Raw genomic sequence first — 24,596 nt, forward strand, 5'->3', positions numbered from 1 at the left:
CTAAATCTTAACATTTTACATAAATACATTCTTTATATTTTTCTTTGCTTTTCTACCTCTCTCCTCATTAAAACTATCACAAGACAACGTTAATGTGAAATTTAACTTTTATCCTAGCTAAAGATAACAAAAATACCGTCTCAAAAACAACGTATTTTACAGATCTAGCAAATACAGCTCCGCTCCATCCTCGTTGATAAATACATATCTCTAAAACTATAGATTACTAACGCTCTGATTTTCAGGTTCATGTATGTGTTAAATCTTTATACGACATAAACAAAACTACAGTGCACAGAAAATCTGTAAGCAAAATTAGATACACAGAGAACAAGAAGTGAAATTTATTTTCGCTAAGAAGATACATCCATGGAGATAATCGTTTGTTGACTGCGAACAAAATAAGAGAGAGGGGAAAAAATGCACTGACAACTACGAGCATTTACTGTCGATCACGACCGATGTCTCCCAGCTTTTTACCGCTGGCGGCACAAAGGAGTGTATCATTGCCGAGATGCTTCAAATGACACCAGAGAAAGAGAATGATGCAACACATGCACTGCGCCTAAAGGCACCGATGTCGACGGGACGTTATTGAAAACCTACTACCTCTCGCTGGTTCGTCAGGTATCTGCATTCGCATATTTTATAAAAGAGTTCCAAACCAACTTAAAATGTACAAATTGAAGAGGAAATTTAAAAAAAACGACGCACCACGAAGAAATTATCGGAATGGAACGGAAATCGATACACGTGATGTACATGTATAGACAAACAAATGGCTACGATTTAAAAAAAAAAATGGATGATTTATTCAAGAGACATAGCTTCGCAAATGAAGCAAGTCAATAACGCATTGGTCCTCCTCCGGCTCTTATGCAAACTATTATTCGATTTGGCACTGATTTACAGAATTTTTGGATATCCTCCTGAGCGATATCCTAGAGAATTGTGTCCAATTGGCGCCTTTGATCGTCACAACCCCGAAATGGTTAGAGGTCCCTCCCCAAAATACTCCGAACGTTGTCAGCTGGGGAGAGATCCTTGCTGGCCCAGGTAGGGCTTAGCAAGCACGGAGACAAGAAGTAGGACCTCTCGACGTGTGCGGGCATGCACTATCTTGCTGGACTGTAAGCCCAGAATGGCTTATCACGATGGACAACAAAACGTGGTGTAGAATATCGTAGACGGTACCGTCGTGATCTATGGGTACCGCGGATGATAACCAAATGGGGCCCGATATGAAATGAAACTACACCATAAACCATCACTCCTGTTTCTCTGGACACACAGCAGGTGACAGTCAGGATGGTATACCACTGCTGTTCGGGGCATCTCCAGATACGACTTCGGCACTGAATGTCGTTGACTGGAGTATAATTGTCTTCAGTGATGAGTCCCGCCTCGAACTGAAACACGATGACCAGCGAAAACGTGTCTGGAGACGCCTCGGACAACGGTGGGATACCAACCTGAGTGTCGTCAGCCATACGGCCCGACAACTAGGAGAAATGGTCAGGGGTGACATTTCTTTTCATAGACGTACAGTTTGGTTGTATCCGCAGCACCGTTACAGCACAGCGATATTCTACGCCCAGTTTTTTGCCCTTCACGGCAAGCCAATCTGGGATTACGTTTCAGCAAGATAAAACCCGTCCGCACTTGTCTTCGTGCTTGTCTAAACCAACTCCGCCAGCAAGGTCGTCAGGTCTCCCCCCAATTGAGAACGCTGGGAGCGTTATGAACAGGGCCCTTCAGTCATCTCGGGATTGTGATGATCTAACGCGCCAATTGGATAGAATTTGGCACGATATCCCTCAGGAGGACATTCAACAACTCTCTCAACCAGTGCAAAGCCAAATAACTGCTTGCATAAGGGCCAGAGGTGGACCAACGTGTTATTGATTTTCTCAGTTTTGGAATCTCTTTCTCTTCAATAAATTATCCAATTTTTCTGAAATTGTAATTATTTGTTTGTCTGCACATTTACAGAACATCTACGGATTTCTGTCCTGTTCGGATAATTACTTCGTGGTGCAACTTTTTTTTTTCTTAGAGCGTTACTACGCTCAAAACTCGTTGCATAGTTTGATGACCATTCGGGAACTGATGGCGCAACCGATCTCCCGTTCGGGCGTCGTCAAAATGGCTATTTGATGACTAGAAGGAGAAAAATTAAAGTTTACGATACGGTCGACAACGATGTCATAAGAGACGGAGCACATGTTCGGGTTGTGGATGGATGAGGAAGGAAATAGGGCATGGCAATTTCAGAGGAACCACTGCGGAATTTGGCTTAAGCCAAAGCAAACCACGGAAAACCGAAAAATGGATGGCAAAGAGGGTGTTTGGACCGAAGACTTCCCGCATACGAGTCCAGATCATGCCACCGCGATACCTCGTTCGATGATACGAAATGGTTCAAATGCCTCTGAGCACTATGGGACTTAACTTCTAAGGTCATCAGTCCCCTAGAACTTAGAACTACTTAAATCTAACTAACCTAAGGACATCATACACATCCATGCCCGAGGCAGGATTCGAACCTGCGACCGTAGCGGTCGCGCGGCTCCAGACTGTAGCGCCTAGAACCGCTCAGCCACTTCGGCCGGCGTTCGATGATACGCGTGAAGAATGATTGTTGCTAGTCCTCTGTATAAGTCAGAATTTAGTTTTTCGTCGTGATGTTTACACGAGATGTATCTACATCTACATCCATACTCCGCAAGCCACCTGAGGGTGTGTGGCGGAGGGTACCTTGAGTACCTCTAGCGGTTCTCCCTTCTATTCCAGTCTCGTATTGTTCGTGGAAAGAAAGATTGTCGGTATGCCTCTGTGTAGGCTCTAATCTCTCTGATTTTATCCTCATGATCTCTTCGCGAGATATACGTAGGAGGGAGCAATATACTGCTTGACTTCTCGGTGAAGGTATGTTCTCGAAACTTCAACAAAAGCCCGTACCGAGCTGCTGAGCGTCTCTCTTGCAGAGTCTTCCACTGGAGTTTATTTATCATCTCCGTAACGCTTTCGCGATTACTAAATGATCCTGTAACGAAGAGCGCTGCTCTACGTTGGATCTTCTCTCTCTCTTCTATCAATCCTATCTGGTACGGATCCCACACCGGTGAGCAGTATTCAAGCAGTGGGCGAACAAGTGCACTGTAACCTACTTCCTTTGTTTTCGGACTGCATTTCCTTAGGATTCTTCCAATGAATCTCAGTCTGGCATCTGCTTTACCGACGAATAATTTTATATGGTCATTCCATTTTAAATCACTCCTAATGCCTACTCCCAGATAATTTATGGAATTAACTGCTTCCAGTTGCTGACCAGCTACATTGTAGCTAAATGATAAAGGATTTTTCTTTCTGTGTATTCGCAGCACATTACACTTGTCTACATTGAGATTCAATTGCCATACCCTGCACCATGCGTCAATTCGTTGCAGATACTCCTGCATTTCAGTTTTGTTTCAGCTAACGGACGTAACTATGTACACTACTGTATTACTTTTGTGTCACATATGCACAGAAATACGATGTATACCACATGTAAGAATGATGTATTAGAGCGTGAAAGAAGCTAGAAGCTTAATATATGTAAGTAACTTGGATTACAAAGTATATGTATGTGCCAGAGCTTGTAGACAGTTGATCTCTATACCGGTGTCACCATTTTTGCACGTGTTATAGGTACTCGAAAATGACCCACGGGGAAGCTTGGAAGGACTGAATGTTCTAATAAACCATGTGAACTTCCTGTGCAAACTACTGGTGCATCGTCTGTCACGTGGCGAAAGCAAACGAGAGTGGCAAAAAAGTTGGTGTGGAAGGTACGTGGAAGAGATGAGTTCCAACGAGCGCCGAGCTACCGCAACATTGCACTGCACTAAATCACGGCCTCGGCACACCCTATTCACACTCCTTCAACGTGTACGTCGGAATAATTAATAGCTTAATGTCATTTTTACCGTACGCCCTGCCTTTTCTTCAGCTGTCAGCTGCGGCCGTTCGTCCAAAGAAAAGCGCCAGCGCACATGTTTAAAAAGCACGCGTCGTAAATTATGCGCCTCTTTGAGGAGCAGTGTCAGAAGAAGGAACTCTCCCTTACGTGTAGTAGTTCCAGAAGAACTCCCGCCGGGAATAGTGAATTGCGTACGGGCTCACAGAAGTAGCAAATACATTTTTCATATTAATACACGTCGCCACACACATAACAAGAGAGAAATGTGCTTTTTATCACATGACTGTTGAGATCATACGCGAGCCGTTTAAGTATTTTATACCGATTAATGTTACATATAGCAGCGGCATCTGTTTGGTAGTTTAACAACACGTCGTCGCAGTGCTCTTACGGGAAGCTCTTTTATAGCATGATACGGCAGATGTCTGCTGGTAATCGGCCTCTTTTTGGTACAAAATGCTTTTAATCGTTTACGTTTACTGATTCCTAGCACAGTATATCAGCCAGGAAGTGAAACACAAAAACAGAGAGGAAGAGGGTAAAAGTAAAAGGATTTCAATATTATGAATAGTGAAAAGTGTTTCTCATTGAAATAAGCAGGCGCGCCGGTGATAAAAACGCTGGATTCTTAATCAAAGGTTCAGTGCCGATTTACATTAACTGTCGCTTCCCTAAATTTCATCAAAAGAGTTCCAGGACGGATTTTTTAAAAGCCTCTCCACCTGTCCGAAATGGAATAAGATCCATATTTAACGACACAGAACTAAATTAGAACTAAAAGTAGTACGAATCATACTCTAACCTTCTTGTTGTACAGTTCAGTCAGAAGATTGGTTGAAGAAGTTCTCTGTTCTATTTTATAAGGTTTATAGTTGAACGCATTCGGGAGGACGACGGTTCAATCCCGCGTCCGGCCATCCCAATTTAGGTTTTCCGTGATTTCCCTAAATCGCTCGAGGCAAATGCCGGGATGGTTCCTTTGAAAGGGCACGGCCGACTTCCTTCCCCGTCCTTCCCTAACCCCGTGAGACCGATGACCTCGCAGTTTGGTCTCTTCCCCCAAACAACCCAATTTATAGTTGAAACAGCAACCAGCCACAAATGTGGTTTAACAATAATCAAATCATGACCGGTTTCAGATTTTTTTACAAGTCCATCTTCAGATGGTCGTTACAAGCTTCGTTTCGTTTTCATGCTGGGACTTCGTTTTGTATCCGTTATTACTTTGCTGCACTACGATGTACAGAAAGTTTTTTGTTCATTATTTGTTAAAGTTTACGATCGATTTATTTCTTATGATCTACATCAGAGCATTTATGAAAAGGTTTCAGAGTTATTAAAACGTGAAACGTGGTGAAACATTACTTGCTGTATGCTGCTGGATGGCGAAATCGCTCTCTTTTCTTTTTTTTTGTGAATTTTGACATTATTAATAGACGTGGTACACACGATTGGTGTTCAATTTCTAGAAAAAAGCCTTACACCACACCATTCTCTGTTTAATGGCAGAACACAAATAAATATTTACAAAGCGTGGACCAGCTTCACATGAGTAATATAAACAATGTCTTCAATGATCTTACAGTCGTAAGGATGTTACCGATGCTGTGAGCGTGTATACGCTTAGTAAAATATGCCTTTGCTAATGCAATGCCTTTAATTTAAAAACGAAGTAAAAATATTTACGATAGTTACTTATATGCTGAATGGCTAGGGTTACACATACAAAGGTTACATATACAATATCAAAAAATGTCTTCCCACGCCCGGGTTCCCGGGTTCGATTCCCGGCGGGGTCAGGGATTTTCACTGCCTCGTGATGACTGGGTGTTGTGTGCTGTCCTTAGGTTAGTTAGGTTTAAGTAGTTCTAAGTTCTAGGGGACTGATGACCATAGATGTTAAGTCCCATAGTGCTCAGAGCCATTTGTACTATTTTTTTTTTCAAAAAATGTGTACGTACAAAGGCACAATAAGATGCGTTTTCTATCATAGCGATAAAGCTATGTTTGAACACTGAATCTATGGTTGAATTTAACATTATAAATAGTAATGTTTTAATACATCAGACTATGGATATCATTTGGATATGACTCTAACAATAAAGCTATAACTTGTGCATAACTATAGATATCTTGAACTATAGGAATATTACGTTGGCTTAAACGATGAGAAGGCCTCTCGGAAATTATTTAGAAAGGAGGTGTTGTGTGATTATATTTGTTCATTCAGAATGAGAGCAGGAAAAGTGTTTTTATGTATATTAATCTCTATCTCCTCTAGAAGATTCATTGTGCCACTCTTATCTGTAAGGTGAAAGATCTGTACGTTGTGTTCTGTATTGTCTACTGTGTGATTATTTTCTGCAAGATGTGTGGCAAATGCTGATTTGCTTTAATTGTTCAGTCGTAGGGTATCCAGGTCTTCTTTAAACCATGTTTCTATCTGTTTGGCCATATTTTACTAAGCCCATACGATCTCACAGCAACGGTAACCTATCATCTTTACGACTGTAAAATCTTTGAAAATATTGTTTATGTTTCTCATGTGAAGCCTGGCTACGCTTTGTAAATGTTTATCGTGTGTTCTGCCATTAAATACAGAACAGAGTGGTGTAAGGTGTTTCTCGGTGAACTGAGCAGCAATCGTATGGTGCACGTCCACAAATGTGTTATTTACAAAATTCACAACAAAAGCACAGGGCGATTTTGTCATCCAGAAGCATACAGCGCGTAATTTTTCACAACATTTCACGTTGTAATAACTTTAAAACTTTGCATTAATGCTTTGCTAGAGGTCATTAGAAATAAATCGATCGTAATCTTCACCAAATAGTGAACAAAAACCGTTCTGTCAATCCTAGTGCAGCAAACCAATAAAGGGATACAAAAGGATGTTGCTTCTGAAACAAAAAACAATACCAGGAACATGCATTATTGGTCCAATGACAGACAGGTGGAACATCAGCGTCAATGGAGAGTTAAGCTCTGGTGTAGGATGCTTGTTACTACAATTATTGGCCCTTATTTCATCAGCGGTAGTCTAAACGGCACAGCGTATGCCAACTTCCTCTCTTCTGGATGAAGTGCCGCTAAAAACCAAAATGCTTATGTGGTATCAAAACTATGGCTGTCCAGCATAAAATGCCTTGCGTGCACGTCGTGTCACGATAAAGGTGGAATGGTGGGTATGGCATTCGCAAGCAAGTAACAGTCATTGAGGGGAAGATGGAAGGAGGAGGATTGAGTGAAATGGAGCGTGGTTGGATAGAGCTGGAAGGGAGGGTATACATCGGGACGGATTCCATCACTGGGTCATAGGAGTTGGTTTAAGTTCTGGCGGAGAGAATGGATAAAGCATCGAGGCACGTGAGATGTGGAATTTGTATGTAAAGGCACAAATGGCTCTGAGCACTATGGGACTTAACATCGGAGGTCATCAGTCCCCTAGAACTTAGAACTACTTAAACCTAACTAACCTGAGGACATCACACACACCCATGCCCGAGGCAGGATTCGAACCTGCGACCGTAGCGCTCGCGCGGTTCCAGACTGAAGGGCCTAGAACAGCTCGGCCACCCCGGCCGGCTGTAAAGGCACATCAAGGTACTTGGATTAGTGATTATTGGATAGGATTTTGGTTGCTCGGACTGGATTTTCCGATTAATATATTGGATCCAATGATGTTCCAAAAAGCGAAGGAGTAGTGTGAAACGGATGAATTGTTATAGGATGGGTGTTGCAGAAAGTAGGGTGACCTGCACCCTCCTCGTACACAGACTTTCTTCGCCTAAAGTTACGAGATCAGTCCACATGACTTTCATCTTGCTACCAGCGCCGACGCCCATGAAACGTTACGTACGATTTCCATACCTTCGTGCAACATCGCATCTGATAACTGCGCCATCAGTCAGTGCCCGTGCAAATTTGGTGTCACGTCTTTAGAGGTGTTTATTTTTCAGTCTACACTGGAATATGCTGATGAGAGTTGGGGCTGTCCTGGAGAGGATAGTTTTACCGTACCTCTTCAAAAGAGACAGCCCGTAAACAATACTTCGGGCGAATTTTCGTTTGTATTGAGTTTGTTCTTGTAGATCGGCTGTCAGTCATTGACTTATCATTCAGAAAATTCCGCTGGATGTCGTTATAATTTTTCCTAGGCTGAAACGTGTGTTCTGGACAGGCAGCAGTGATGAGCGGAAGAAGCGGGTGCAGTGAGGCGCGCCGGTTTCTTGCGCTGCTGGCCGCGTCGCGGTCGCGACAGTTGCGCCCGGCTGAGTCGACAGACATCTGCCCCCACCTCGATCCATCCGCCGCCTGTTAAGACATCAACGGCTTTTTCAGCCCTGTAACCACGCAGTCTACACTAATTGCTGTTGACGTTGCAGCTTTTTCTGTCGGCCACTTGCTCGATTTGTTTCCAACTTTCCTCCGTTTTATTTTTTCTTCCTCCGGTTTACATTTATGTCGCCGTAACTTGGGCATCTATTATTCACCAAAGGCAGCTAATATGTCGTGGAAGACTTCGAAATATGAGGGGGGAATATATCTTGGTTTCCAATGGCTTGCCAGAGGGAAGTTTAAATTAACTTAAAAGTGAAATGTTGCTAGAATGATTCCATCTAGTGATAACAAGCTATCTCAAAAAGAGTGAATGAAATTTATTGTTCATGATCTTCTCCGTTATTTTAGAAGTATAATTTTACATGTAGGTCCGTAGCTATCACGTATTTGTTACGAAATCGTTCCACAACTACAACTTCTTTCTTTTATGCTACAAGTTTCGGCGCCGCAGCTCTGCGCCCTTTTTCTCGTTCAAATTAACCAAGGTGTCAGCCTGCAAACTGGCGAGCGTGTATATAAAGGCACCGCGAGTGTTGCCAAACTGAGGGGGGGGGGGGGGGGGGAGTCTGAGAGATCGTTTGCTGGTTTATTCACGCGTGTGTCAATGTTGCAACCCCTCCTAGTCCCCCTTCGCCCCCCCCCCCCCCCCCCCCCCACACACACTCTGTGATCACGCCACAGAAAGCCAGGCCACGAAACAGGAGAACTGAAAAAGCGTAGACACCCTTTGCTGCTTCCGATCATGCTCAAATTTTGTCAAATGGTTTTGAATTGTTCCCAGCCGTTCCACCCTGTATGCCAGAGCAACAATTGCGATCGCGCTCGACTCTATAAGAGGTGCGATCGCGTTCAGTGGAACTGCAGGCCCACGATGCCCTTTGAGAAAAATTTAATCGACCGAGTAGCAGTATCAAAGGCTGTGGAGAACACCATCCTCTTGCTCATCGTATTGCGAACTGTCGCTTTTGACCGCGAAATATATGGGAATCAACGTCCCAAGGGAATGCGTGCTTTCATTGACGCCCTTTATGTCACCCCTTGAGGCCTTTTCAGGTCGATACTGAGCGGCGGCGGCTCTGAAATGTTTTTCCCGGCCACCCATAAGAAAACAGCTTAATTTCAATGCTGGGTATCGCGGTTTTTATCTCCATCGCAGAGGAGTAAAAAAAATAAAAATAAAAAGAGGAGAAATGTGGGTGGAAGATGGTGTGACGATCTCCCATCGTATAACACGTCCACGGTTGCGCTGGGCAGAACAGTGGTGAAATTTGGCAATAATGTGACTTCATTAACGCACCTAACACCTCAAATGAGCTTCTGAACTCTGGCCGTTTTTTCGCATTGCTGTCTGAAGCGTCTCCGAGCGCGCGAGGACGTCGCAGAGCCCCATGCTTTTGTACCGTTTCAGAGCCATATTTCAGATTTCTGCGTGGTAATGGGAGGTTTCGAAGAAGTAACCATTGTGTTGCACTGTGTATTTGACCAGCAATGTCGGAGAGGTGTTAGCGTACAGTTTCGGAGCACCTGACTTTAAATATCAAATTTGTCCGCACGGCGATATGGAATGTGTGCATGTGGCACACTGTTGTGCTATCTGTCTGTCGGATGACGACGTTAAGATTTGCGACCTCGACGGTTGTATTGGAAGGGAGGAGACTCCTACCAGTAACGGATTTTCTCTCTCAGTTCTCTCATTCCTTCTTTGCTAGGGAAGGATCCATTGTACAAGAACAAATTAAGACTTCCAACCACACGGCTGGCAAAATTATCGGCTGCTTCTCAGCTAACCAAGCCATAAGATTTGACTTTTTAGAATATTTCAGATTAATTTTTAGCATCCCACCTAATGAAACCTTAATAACCGTGAATGGTATTTGTTACGTTAACCAGGTGTCCTACCTGTCTTACATACTCTGTAATTCTTGTATATCGTTTGTCTGTGACTTATTTGGAATATATTAATCAAAATATTACAGTTATCAGATGACTATCCCAGATTGTGTAAAGATAAGTTTCTAATTCGCTCTAATATCATGCAAAAATGGGCATACTCTCAGATAGAGTTTTATATATTGGTGAAATTGATGTAAGTGCTGTGTAATTGTTGTCAGTATGACACCAAACATAAGTCCATTGGGAAAGCTGAAAAACAGACGGAAAAACCATAGTCAGTGCCTCCTAAAATAATGAATTATCTCCACAGCTAGTTTTCGGAATTTTCTGTTGCTGACTTTCTTTAGTTTCCTTTTTCATTTTCATGAAAAGATACATATTACTTCATCAACATGTCCACTTCATAACAATTTTCTCTCTGTACTTAAAAATCAACGGAACTTACATTATGAGAATATGTATATAACACCCCAAACCAATGTAATTATAAATTAGTTACATGCGTTCTCGGTTCCCGAGCACGGGGTCCCGGCGGGGTCAGGGATTTTTCCTGCCTCGTGATGACTGTGTGTTGTTGTGTCATCTTCATCATCATCATTCATCGCCATTACGGTCGGAGGAAGGCAATGGCAAACCACCTCCACTAGGACCTTGCCTCGTAAGGCGGTGCGGGTCTCCCGCATCGTCCCCCTACGCTCTGTCAAGAAGCATGGGACTTCACTTCCATTTTTGCAACTAACCTTTAATTTTGAAAAGGGTAAACAACAGTTCAGAGACAATTCAGGACTAAATATCGTCCATCTCAAAGACAAGCTGTTTTTAAGTGGTACAATCATTTGACCGAACCTGGCTGTGTACCACATAGGACGCCAGGCCAGGATCGGCCAGCAGCCTCTAACGACTGTACCGGTTAACAACAGTTTGTCTTTGAGGTGGTGGCTTGCGATATTTAGTTCTGAATTTTCTCTGAACTTTAGTAGCGGTTTTGAATTCATGAAACCGTAAACAACACTGGGCACGCGCTGCACCGTTATAAGACTCCACGATGATAGTGTGAATAACTCATTCGCGCATGCCACCTACCGGGAACGTCGGGGACTGACAGTATTGGGCAGGAATAGAACTTTAAGACATACATACATACATTAATCCTTGTTCCATAGATCATGAATACGACATTTTGTAATGACGTTTAACTGCATTCAGTTCTGTAGCGAATATTTCTGTAACTTATTTAGCCTTTTCAAAATTAAAGGTTACTTTTGTGTAACTAGTTTATAAGCACCCTTTGTTTTTACCGGGAGATTCGCAGGAGGAGTCTTGTAAAGTTGACAGGAAAATTTGTACAAAACTTTGAAAACTCTAATAGCTAACTCTGTTAGGCTAAAGAATGTGAATCGATATACGTAATCAAGAAATCGAAGACAGAATAAACTATGGAGCCAAAGTTAAGAAGTAGAGATGTTTAGAAGATAAAAGAAATCCAGGAAAATATGGAAAGAAATTGACGATAGAAAGCAGGAAAGAAAAAAGTGAGATTTAGGGGAAACCACCCCGTAGCCCTCAGCCTGAAATGAAATGTAAGAAGACTGGTCGAATAATTTATCAAAAGAAATTCCGTTTTATTGAATATAAATGATTATAAAAGACAGAATCAATTGTAAGCTTCAGTTTAACTGGAAATGACAGAAGCTAATTTGTGTGTCAGCGCCTAGTAGAACGTATTATACCCGTTCCGGAACGACTGAGGTTTGAAATTCTACGTTTCAGTGACTCGATTCTATCGTACTAAGAGGGCGATATTTTAGTCCGAACACGTAGTAGATAAGTACTCCCGGTGCTTGCGTTTACGGTGACGTGTGCGGGAATTATCGTGTCCTCTTATTGTGGAAACAGCGAAATGGAGGCGCGCTGGAGCGCCTCAGATGCGCGCCACAATTTATAACCGGCCGGCACCTGCTCTCATTGAATAGTATAGCATTAACTAATTTACCTCCCCCAGAGCGATACAAAATGATATTAATCTGAGCATGCGGCGTTCAAACTTCGATACGGAATCTTGTAGGCTAATTAGATATTAATTAGACGTATTGTGCCGTGTGATTCTTATTATCCGGCCTGATTGAAGCGATTATAAGAATGCGATAAGTACATCCCGCAGCGGGCGCCGACTAACTACTCGCCCTGGGCACTAGCCAACTGTGACGTGCGGGCTCGCCTGCTCCCAACTCTACCTGGCCGCCAGTGATTTCCCGCTGTCACTAACTGCAGTTTGCACTATGGAAACGTCCTAACCAATGTTCAGGATGAGATTTATCAGAATAGATTTAGAGCTTTCCCTAAATTTCTTGAGGTAAATGCCGGGGTGGTTCCTTTGTAACGGACAGGGCCAATTTCCTTCCATATCCTACATCGTTCCGAGCTTCTGCTCAGTCTTTAATGACCCCATCATGGAGGAGACATTAAACTCCGATCTTCCTTCCTCTTCGACGGATTTTAGTCTGGTTGTGGTAATTCTGCTTCTGTTTGAACACAGTTTTTATTACTAAACTACTGACGAGGAGAACACGCCAAGTGCCATAACCTGGTTTCCTCTAAACATCACTCAGTGGAAGAAGGGTCAAAGTAAGCAAACACAAGTCTCGGCTTATCCGTAGATACTCTACCGTTTCTGAAAAAAGTACTGTCAAAGTTTTCGAGGTATTTTCGAGGTGGTCAACCACTAAGCACGTCCAGTGTCACATGAATGACACCATTCCAGGACATTGGATTGGAAGAGTAGGAGCAGAAGATGAACTTCATGGCCAGTGGACTCACAGGTATCTAGACCTCACCCCTTGTGACTTTTATATGTGGGGTTACGTAAAAGACTGCGTTTTCATCAAAAATGTTCAAATGTGTGTGAAGTCCTAAGGGACCAAACTGCTGAGGTCATTGGTCCCTAGACTTACACACTACCTAATCTAACTTAAACTAACTTATGCTAAGAACAACACATACGTACATGCCCGTGGGAGGACTCGAAACTCCGGCGGGAGGGGCCATGCAATCCGTGACATGGTGCCTCAAACCACGCGTCCAGCGTTTTTATCCCCCCTACGGCTGACACTCTTGAAGGTCAGGGACACCGCATTGTTGAAGCTACGAATTCGATAACGAGAGACCAGCTGCTTCGTGTGTGGCAGGAAATGAGCCACCGTTTTGATACACTACTGGCCATTAAAACTGCTGCACCACGAAGATGACGTGCTACAGGTCAAGAAAGAGCCGAGCGTGGAATCACTCTGCCCCAGCTCGTGATCTCAACTGTCAACATTATCGAGCAGGACTGAAAAGTTATTCAAGTTTCAAATGGAAATGTACTTTTGTCTATGTTGAACATTGTCCTTCAAAACAACAGTTTAACTAGTCCCTCAAGTGATACTTTAATAATCAGTGACAGTTGTAAATTATCAAGCTCTCCTATGGTAAAGGATTGTATCAAGTTGAGTAATCTTTTTGTCATTCATCTAATAAACTGAACTAATACTTCATATGTTGTAGTTCTAATGAGCCACCTGTGGGTATAACGGAAGAGGACCCTAAATGAAGGATCCGTGATGAGGGTGAAGAAACTGCATCACACCTACTCTTCGAATGCATGGCATTGGAGAGTAAAAGATAAAGAATCTTCGGGACAACTAGACCTGAAGAAATTGTGTCTAACAAAAAACTGGTAGAGGGAATCCTTGCACTATTTAAGGGTACTGGTTGGCTTTACTAGATATACAGGTAGCAATACCGCACAATAAACGTAGTTTCGGTGCGGGCAGTGGCGGGTCAGACCTAAGCTGTTTTAGCTTCCCTGTTAAAATCAATCAATCAGTCCAAAGAGCCATCTCCCAGAACAGACAAAGTTATAGCCGGACGATTGTAGTTTCATCTGGCCATAACACCTAGCTTGCTCTGTTTATTCGTGACAGCTACAAGGCATTAGGTAGTGGAGCTCAGATTCATGCCCTTGTCTTCAACTTTCAAAAGGACTAAAATTCCGTTCTGTTCCGTCGCCTAGTAAACAGAATACTAGCGTACGGCACTTAGCGAACGGAACACAGTGTGTCGTTCGTGGTATATAAGCATTGTCAGCAACGAATGTATCGCATGGCGTACCTCAGATTAGTGTGATAAGGCCTATGTATGTAAATGACCTGTCGGATAAATTTTCTGGCTCTATGAGGCTATTCGGGCTATTCGCAAAGTACGCAGTTTTGTTTGAGGAGATTACAGCTCTCGAAACTTGTTAAGAACTGCAGGGACTCGTGGATTAAGAGCGCCTTGTGCAAATGTTGGCAGCCGACTCGAAACATAAACAAATGTACTGTAATGACCATAAAGAAGTGAAAAGCTTAGATATCGTTTCACTGCAAAATCTGCGATGAATCACAGCATCCAATAAGAGTTTACGACTTTCTGTCCGGAGAGTTAGGACGGAACATAAATCTAGAAATAGAAAGGCAACGGTACTTATGATTTTTTGTGAAATTGTTCGTGAAACGTTTCATTTAGCACATTCTTGAACTCATTGCGACGTCTGTCTGTAGTAAAAGCCCAAGAAAACTACTACCGTACATGATTTCAAGTCTGTTTTTCGAGACAATGTTTTTCAGACAGAACATTATCGAACGAAAGCTACACACTGTGGCTCAAAAATGAACAAAGTTTACGCATTTCTGTAGTTCGTATTTGTTGGCTGTAATAAACTCCCCCGGTGATGGCAGAATTTTCCTGAATGTTGTTAGCTACTAGACGATTGGTATAATTCAGTTGCTGTTCACAGCTGGTCCTTTGGTCTCTCTCAGGTAACGGCGAAAAAGTGGGGGAGCGCATAAACCATAGAGGTAAAGCAAAAAAAATATTTTAATATTTTTAATTTTAATATTTTTAATGTAACACTTTATAGTGTATGCCTCTTTTTGTTGTTTCTGTTATATTGCGGGATATACAAAGACGAATCTTCTTGGAGACAGAAGCCGAGCTTATGATTTCCTAGATCTTCCAAAATGATATACAGGGAATTTATAGTCCTCACTGCCACACAGATTTATTTTTTCCGTGGTTTCCCTAAATACGTAAAGGGGAATGATGCACGGTTCATTTAAAAATGTAACGGCCAATTTCGTTCGACATCCTTGTCTATTCTCAGCTTACGTTTCCACTCTAATGACCACGTCGTTGACGAGACGTTAAACAGCTTTCTTACCTTTTTTCATCGAATTGCGAAATAGTATATTTTCTGCGAAACCTGTGTGTATCATAGAAAAACTAGCAAGATATCAATGCAAATTTTTCGGAACGAATATGTACGCTGTCTGACAGAAATATTCTGCTAGTAGTGTATTATTTAATTTGCAACTAACGTGCAGTTTTGCAGATACAGTTTTCCTCTATCTGAGTCAAAGAGTAGACCACATCCTGGACCGGAACGTAGACCGATAGTTCCTTCAAAGTTCGCATAAATAGAAATAACAATGTCTGCCATGTTTAACGCAACGCGAAATGATTTACGAGACTTGTGCGAAGAAAAACAGTTGAGGCGTTAGCAAATAAGGTCGTAAATAGCAGGCGTAATGCACGTCTAGATGCCTAACTGCGGGGCTTGGTCTTTAGAATAAGACACGGTACAATAAGCGAAACAGCATATCCAACTTCTTTATGCAGGAGGAGGTAATGACTCAGAGACGTCAGTGTCTATGTTTAACCTCTCTAAAGCGATGTGGAAACGTGTCAACAGAAATGAATATACAGTATCCCATTTAACTTGACCACCCTAAATAACTGTTGGTCCAGATGCAAATTACAAAATGTTTCAAGCAAATGTCTCTTGCAGTGTCGGAATGCTGTCGGACGGAATCATTCTGTTGCACGATAACCCTCGCTCCAACACTGCCAATTGGAAGAAGGCTTCGCTTCAGTCATTTGGTTGGGAAACTGCAACATCCTCCGTACAGCCCGCAATTTTCACCGTGTGATTTTCACATCTCCAGACATACGTGGACATCGGCTTCAATCAGACGAGGAAGTGCAAGAGTGGGTGCGGTTGTGCATCCGCCAGCGGCTGATTGCTTTCAAAGAAACAGGAATTGATCGTCTCGTCTCCCAATGGGTTAAATGTCTTGATTCGTGTGGTGATTGCTTTTGAATGGAACCGTTCCATGGTCCCGTTGTGACGGTTGTTCGGTTTTCATTTGACTGCCCCTCATATAATTATATAGGAAAACGTTCTTTTAGACGCTGAAATTAAAAATTGCTTCTGTACGTGTGCAAAGTTTCAGTCAAATTCCAACAAATGTCAGTGTCATATTGAGCCGTCAAAGTGGCGTCCGCGCAAGACACTCGCTACAAGCAACGTGCTGTAATTGAATTCTTGGTAGAGGAAAAGGAAACCGTGGAGAACGGCCATAAACGTTTGTGCGCAGTGTATTTTAATGACGCAGTTGATAGGATTACTTTTGGGCGATGGGTAAAGAGAGTTAAAGCGACAGGAAGTGCACAAAATGAGCTTCATGACCGGTTACGTGCCAGACGTCCTATTGCAGCCACTGCTCCTGACACAGTGAAATGCCCGGATGTCATTATCCGTACAGACCGGCACATCACAGTTCGATACTTGATCCCACAGCTATTGGTGAACATTTGAAGTGCATTTGCAATGATTAAGACTCCTGTATATTCAAAAGTGTGCTGAGGACGGTTTTTACGAATGTTCACAACAGACCACAACACTCAAAGAAAAGCCGTTTCATATGAACTCTTGGAGCAATTTCAATCCAATGAAGGGGTCTTTCTAGGGCGGAACCGGGGAAAACACAGCTACGAGCACCGGACAAGAGCTTTTACCATTACACGCATGGAAGTAATGCTGGCATGAGACAACAGAACGTCATAGAGACTTATGTAGCAAAACAGTACGTGTAAAAGAAATGTTGACAGATGTTTTCACCAAATTCTAATTCAAATAAATATTTTGTGAGAATAAAATTGTAGGTTCCGACTTATTCAACGACGCTCCTACATGTATTGTTTAAATGAGAATTTATCCAATTTGTTTTATGCATCTGAAAAAAAGTCATTCAACGTGTGAAGATCGGTTTTATTCGCTAACAGCCCGCCCCATTCCAGAGAATTCCAGTAACAACAAAGAAAAAAAAACCGAAAAAACGGACGCAAACAGTCACTGTTTATTGGTCGATACTATGTGTACTCTAGTCGGCCGCTGTGCCCGAACGGTTCTAGGTGCTGCAGTCCGGAACCGCGCTGCTGCTACGGTCGCAGGTTCGAATTCTGCCTCGGGTATGGATGTCCTTAGGTTATTTAGGTTTAAGTAGTTCTAAGTCTAGGGGACTGATGACCTCAGATGTTAAGCCCATACTGCTCAGAGCCATTTTATGTGTACTCTCTCCGGCATATCCATTCGTTGGGGGATCGACACGCCCATGGGATTTGTATGTGGCTCCAGATTCGGCTGAAGTATTCGCGAGAGTGTTGTCAACCATCAAGTGAGGACTGGTTTACGAAAATGGACATACAACTGCTAGTTGTCGGTTACGTACAGATTGTTCTACACGGCCCTCAGTAGCTCCACAGCAGAGACTATTCTTGTAAAAATTTGTCAAATATTCCGTCATGGGAATGGTGCATGTGGAAAAAAGTATTTCGTTGTTCATCAGATCCTCTATGTACTTTGTTAGTTTACTCTTCAATTTGTCCCACATATTATCTTCAATAAATTTTTCGATGCAATAAATGCCAGAACAAAGAACGATTCAAAGTGGCACACTGTAGATGGAGTAGGAACCGTATAATGAGCATGAAAACGTTAGGCTCTCAGAAATGGTATTTTACTTGTTGAAAGTATGATCTGTGATTCGAGTATCGCATGTTTTGGTATGCCACTGCCATCTGAATACAGGACAACGAGCATGTACACGGGCTTTGTACAGAAAACCTACAGTAAATACACAGCTGACGCCTTATACATTCAATGTGTTGGGCAGTCCTTGCAAACGTGGTGTTACCAATACGAACCGCAGACCAAGCGTCAGTCAAAGGCATGGTGTTCGTCTCTTCTCCGCCTCCCAAAGAAAATTCATGGGATAAAATCCAATATTAACTCTTTTTCGACAGTAATGGCTTCATCCATCATGAGGGAGGCAGTAAAGACGATTAACACGATGATGTTGACTGTCGCTTGGTTTCAGGATCGTACTGGTAGCAACAGATCTCATCACCTGTGATGATGCGGATATACAACAACGTGTGACCCCGGAGCTTCGAGCGATTCCACAAGAAGCGTTTGTTGACACTTTCCAAGAACTTTACAACCGATATCAGAAGTGTGCTGTAGCCTTTAAAGTTCAGTAAATGTATTTTGTTTGTAGCTCTTGTTACCTTTATTTTCTGAGTCCATTTGCCCAACTTTTCAGCCGCACCTTGTATTTAGTAAATGTAATTAATGTAGCGTTCTCAAGCTACATAACGTAATAAATCCATCACCATATAAATTAGCTTCCCATGTTGGGACCACATTATGCACACGATAGCGTATTCTGGTCTCTGATTGTATCTGCAGATTCAGTCCGTATTTTCTGTGAAGAAGACGCGTTTCTGTGGAAGATGCAGTGCTGGTCAACAACACTCCTGTCAAGTTTCACTGGAAAACTTTCTCCAGCGCACTAGAGTCCGACATTTGGGACTATTTTTCATTGGATTCGCACAGTAAACTAGAAGAAAACCCTGAGATTAAACTTTAACGCCCCGTTAACAAATAGATCAATATAGACGAAGCAAAAGTTCAGATTGGACAAGGATGACGAATGAAATCGGCTGTGCTCGTTTCAAGGAACCATCCACGTATTCACCTGAAGTGCTTCAGGTAACTCACCGGAAACATGGGACAGAACCCCACTCCCTCGAATGTAGGTATAATGTGGTGGCCACTGCATAACCTCGTTCGGTGTCATCACTTCAAAACTAAAAATCTGCAAGAACCAATTTCAAATATCTGAAATACATTTTAATTTCATACCGATTCTGTATTATACATCTGTTATACCTCACCTTGAAGGTAGCACAATGATTATCATTATAACTATTGTTACTTTCCGAAGAAACATAGTTCGTTGTAGTAGTACAAGTGTTTAGTAGAAGATTCGAAAAAAAATGGAAATGTGATTCGTACGTAGTACGAGCACACTTCTAATTGCCGCCTTAGTCGGTTGCCTTGACGGCACAGTTCGACGGCTGGTACTCTTGTATGGAATTGAACAATGTCGTAAACCTTTGAACCTCGGGTTATCAGAAGCGATGCGAAGTGAATCGTACTACATAATCATCTGTTACCTCTAAATATGTACTACAACCTTGCGAGGTATGTCAAAACCCAATTGGGTGTATCCCATCATTTCAAAAAGCTTCGAGACTGGATTAATGAAATATTGAGAAAAGTTAAGATGATTTTAATGCTTCAAGTGTCCTGAGAAGTCTCCCTCCACTCGACTACAACGCAGAGAAAGTTCGAACAACTATGTGAAACTATCAAAAAAGTCTTTTTGTGGGATGTTGTTCACCTCGCGCATCACATTAGCTCGAATGTCGGTTTTATCGTCAAAGCGTTGACCCTTCGTGTGAATTTCTGCCCTTTGTCGCTTTGCGATAGATTCGTATTGCTAACACGAAGTGTCATCACACCTGATGGTTTTTTTCCATGTAACAACAGTCCGTTTCTGCATTTCAGTGAAATCGCGGAAGGTGTCCACGCGTCGTAGTTTTTTTCGGGAGTCCAGATGTGCAGGACGTCGCTTATACGCCAGGAATAAAATCAATCTTGTAACTTTTTGGACAGATGCTGTATGCTTCCCTTATTAGTTGAGGGCCCATACGCGAGTATATCACTATATCCCACAGTAGTTACAAAAAACTGGTGACAAGAGTTGGCTTTCAATCTAACAACTGTGCAACAGAATTCGCAACTAAAAGAAAAATTGAGTTTTCGCCAGTAATAACTCTTAAAACTGTAAGCCGTACACGATAATTGTGCTAGAAATGACGCTTCGTTGCTCCTTGGAGATAGGCTTAGAGCTCCTTTTCCATCCAACACCATTACTCTCGTCTCTCCTTCTGTTGAAGACAGTAACACATAGCTGGCCGGCACGTGCTATCTCCGCAACGCGTTTCTCTTATCGCAGATAAAGAGAGATGCATTTGAAATGACGGGGCGGCGGCTATACGTGCAGCTGTGCGGCCGATGGAAATCTCGACCGCCAGCAGTGGCCTCACTGCACTCTGAAACATTCCTCTCTCGTCTGTCCTTAAGAGCCGCCGCACAACCAAGATCTTCAAATCAGTGACGAAGAAGAAAAGCTCTCTAAATGGCTTTATTTTTCTTTCTGCTCCTTTCGCCTTCTATAAATTAGTAAATGATATTTTTAGTGAAACTCCGATAGAAGGAGAACAATGCCACCAGCTTCTAAAGCCGTAAATGATACCCATGATTTAAAAGTGTCCCTGAAACTTATTTCGATACATTTATGTACAAGATCATTTCATCGAAACCTGATAGAAAAATATATCCTCTCAACTTTTAATTGCATAACCGGCATTGAATACCACAGGTCCGTCTGATTCTGCGCAGTTGTCTCAGAACCATATAAGTTACTTTTAAGTGTGCGAAAGAGGGAACGTGCCTTTAAACAAACTGCTTAAAAGTTACTAAAGTTCCATTCACAAGTGGATTACGGAAGAGTAACCGCTCAATTGGCACTGTACAACTAAAATTATTTTAATAATATCTTCAAAATTTGGGGGGGATTGTGGAGTCGGAAGATGGAAGTTATTTCAAGACATTTCAAACTAAACAGTTTCCAGAAATCTGGGTCTTCCCGCCACACACCGGACTGCAGATAGGACTTCCAAGAGACAGTTAATTTTCCTTTAAACGAATGAACGTTTGGAATCCATTATCCTTTTTTATCTTGTGAAAAACGTGCAATTTCATTTCTGTAATATGATGAAGCGTACGAAATACATCACTGTTTTTACCCACACTACGAACGATCGCAATATATCTCACGAAAGGAAATTAATTTTCCACATGTGATTCCATTAACTAGTCAGACATATGTTCGAATTCAACGTCCCCGTGACGTCTGAGGTATTTAGAGATACAGAACTGGCTCAGTCGGACGAGGATATGGAGAACATTGTCTTATGCTTTGTTGAAGAAACGGCTTGAGTGTTCGTCAGATTTATTTGTTTGTCTCATCAGTTTTACAGAACTAATACTGAAAACGATCAGTAGAGCAATGCAGATAAACACTTTTATCTTTCTTGAATGATGGAATGCTTTCAACATTTTACCGACTAACTTGGTTTGGGAGTTTACGACGTCATAACAATATTTCGTAACATTTCAGTACCCTTCTGAAACCCTTAAGGTCCTATTCCAGTGAGGACATAGGAAAAATCTGTGCGCTTGCAGATAGTGCGTCATTTATTGTCCAATGAGTTCACGCAGGATCAGTGTACACAGTCCCCTGACTTTCTCCATTTTAAGCAAGCGTCATTTCTGCGTACCCTAACCTTTGACGCTGATAGGATGCTTGGAGTGCTCTCAGGTCCTCTTTTTTACTGACTGACCGCACTCTTACCATTCACGCCTCACATTGCTGGAGCCGAAACCCTAAGCCATCTCTGCGTGACTTGTTCGTTCCCAATGTAAGTTACATAGTCCCAGCTGATGTTCTCGCCCCCCTTTAATGCTCTATATTCATATTTAGTTGCATAAACAAACAGAACTAATATTTTACTGGAATCCACGGGTATCTAAGGCATTCGTACACGTGAGCAAGTAATCAGAACAGCGATGTACTCTATAAAGATATCTTCTTGAGGGAGACCAAAGACGGAAACAGAAAACAGCTTGCAACATGAATGTGCGGAATTATTTATTACAAATTTCAACTCCTGCCTGAAAAATCAGCAGCCCGCACTCTCCTCCTGAGATGAAAAATAATTCCTCCCGGGAAGGCTTCGATGCTTTTCAATGAGAAACAGCAAGAGATCGGAAGTGAACTTGTCACCCTGTAGAGTGGACATTTCTGCAAAATGGTAAATGGAAAATTTCATGATCCCCGCGTCCTCCTATAACTGAACAGGAGAGTAAACGCTAACAAAGCAATTTTTTTGTTATTATAAGTGGAACACCGCTGCAAATATGTAGGGGAATCGAATATGTCCATTTTTGTAGTTAGTGTTGAAAATCGCCTCCCTCAGTTACGGTACATTTTATTAAAAACTTTTGGATTGGTGTACCTATTAACACAAAGTGGCTATTCAGAAACATCGTGCGGATATTTGTCGAAACTTTGGGGAAATCACTTATGTGATGCGCTTCACGGTTAATGCCACAGACTCTAGCTTGGCATTCTATTCTGGATGTTCCTGAACACGAGAGTCTAATAGAGACGACACCGTATGAATTCCACCGCCCAACACATTCACAGCCTCGAAACCACTGCCATCGATCGAACTAGACTAAATCGCGCTAGCAGATACGAAGAAGTAATATTTGAGAAAATTTCTCGTGGAAAAACAGCAGTCGAGCTAAAAGTACTTAAAAATGGATTGCCGGCCGGTGTGGCCGAGCGGTTCTAGGCGCTTCAGCCTGGAGCCGCGCGACCGCTAGAGTCGCAGGTTCGAATCCTGTCTCGGGCATGGATGTGTGTGATGTCCTTAGGTTAGTTAGGTTTAAGTAGTTCTAATTTCAAGGGGACTGAGGACCTCAGATGTTAAGTCCCATAGTGCTCAGAGCCATTTGAAAAATGGATTAAAAACAGGCTCGACCGCAATAAAACGTACATTTACAATGGTTACCAGTTTCAGTCAGAATGCGACCATCTTCAGACCATTTATACTCAAATATGAGTGCATAATGTATTTTGTTAAAGTTTCGAGAACATACCTTCACCGAATAGTCAAGCAGTATATTGCTCCCTCCTACGTATATCTCGCGAAGAGACCATGAGGATAAAATCAGAGAGATTAGAGCCCACACGCAGGCATACCGACAATCCTTCTTTCCAAGAACAATACGAGACTGGAATAGAAGGGAGAACCGATAGAGGTACTCAAGGTACCCTCCGCCACACACCGTCAGGTGGCTTGCGGAGTATGGATGTAGATGTAGATGTAGATGTAGTGGTATGTCTGACAGTAGTACTAACATATGAAATATAAGACGTGTAACAAAACTAAAAACAGAAGTTATACCCATGATGGTACGTGGAGGCGGTGAACGGAGCAGGTGTTATGACTCCACGAAGGTCAACTGCTGAACACAGCGACCTAGTTGTTTCTTAAACCTGTGATGCTCCACCTGCTGCATACCGAATTTAAAAAATGGTTCAAATGGCTCTGAGCACTATGGGACTCAACTTCTGAGGTCATAAGTCCCCTAGAACTTAGAACTACTTAATCCTAACTAACCTAAGGACATCACACACATCCATGCCCGAGGCAGGATTCGAACCTGCGACCGTAGCGGTCACGCGGTTCGAGACTGTAGCGCCTAGAACCGCACGGCCACTGCGGCCGGCCTGCATACCGAATTACGTCAGCTATATCCAATCAAGCAAACAGGACGTAAAACAGTTGTTACAGCAAGGTATATGTTGAATAGTTAACAAAAGCTAATAACAAATTAAGAAATAGGCACATTACATTATATAGAATGACTGTTATAAACAGAATTTCGTCAATATGTGATAAATATACGTATACATATAGAAGAGGTAACCAACAACGATTGGTTGGGAGAACACCGATAGCCATCTGTATGGATTTGTCGAAAACTCGTAGATCGTATGCCAGCAAAGACAAGGATGAAGCGACGCCAATGGTTCCCATGGAGACGGCGGTGTATCGATACACGCCATCCAGTGGAAGACGATTTCAGAGCTTCGACAGCGACTGGATATTAAATACACTATGTGATCAAAAGTATCCGGACACCTGGCTGAAAATGACTTACAAGTTCGTGGTGCCCTCCATCGGTAATGCTGAAATTCAATATGGCATTGGCCCAGCCTTAGCCTTGATGACAGCTTCCACTCTCGCAGGCATACGTTCAGTCAGGTGCTGGAAGGTTTCTTGGGGAATGACAGCCCATTCTTCACGGAGTGTTGCATTTAGGAGAGGTATCGATGTCGGTCGGTGAGGCCTGGCACGAAGTCGGCATTCCAAAACATCCCAAAGGTGCTCTATAGGATTCAGGTCAGGAATCTGTGCAGGCTAGTCCATTACAGGGATATTATTGTTGTGTAACCACTCCGCCACAGGCCGTGCAATATGAACAGATGCTCGA

The 24,596-nt window shown here is 42.6% G+C and overlaps 1 protein-coding gene across 1 annotated transcript in view; it reads right to left on the reverse strand.

The window, feature by feature from the left end:
- The window catches only part of LOC126184243 (neuronal PAS domain-containing protein 4A), a 1,173,452-nt gene that overhangs the window by 819,611 nt on the left and 329,245 nt on the right, over nucleotides 1–24,596 (reverse strand).

The sequence above is a fragment of the Schistocerca cancellata genome, chromosome 4 (genome assembly GCF_023864275.1).
Source record: "Schistocerca cancellata isolate TAMUIC-IGC-003103 chromosome 4, iqSchCanc2.1, whole genome shotgun sequence".
In the NCBI taxonomy this organism is placed as follows: domain Eukaryota; kingdom Metazoa; phylum Arthropoda; class Insecta; order Orthoptera; family Acrididae; genus Schistocerca; species Schistocerca cancellata.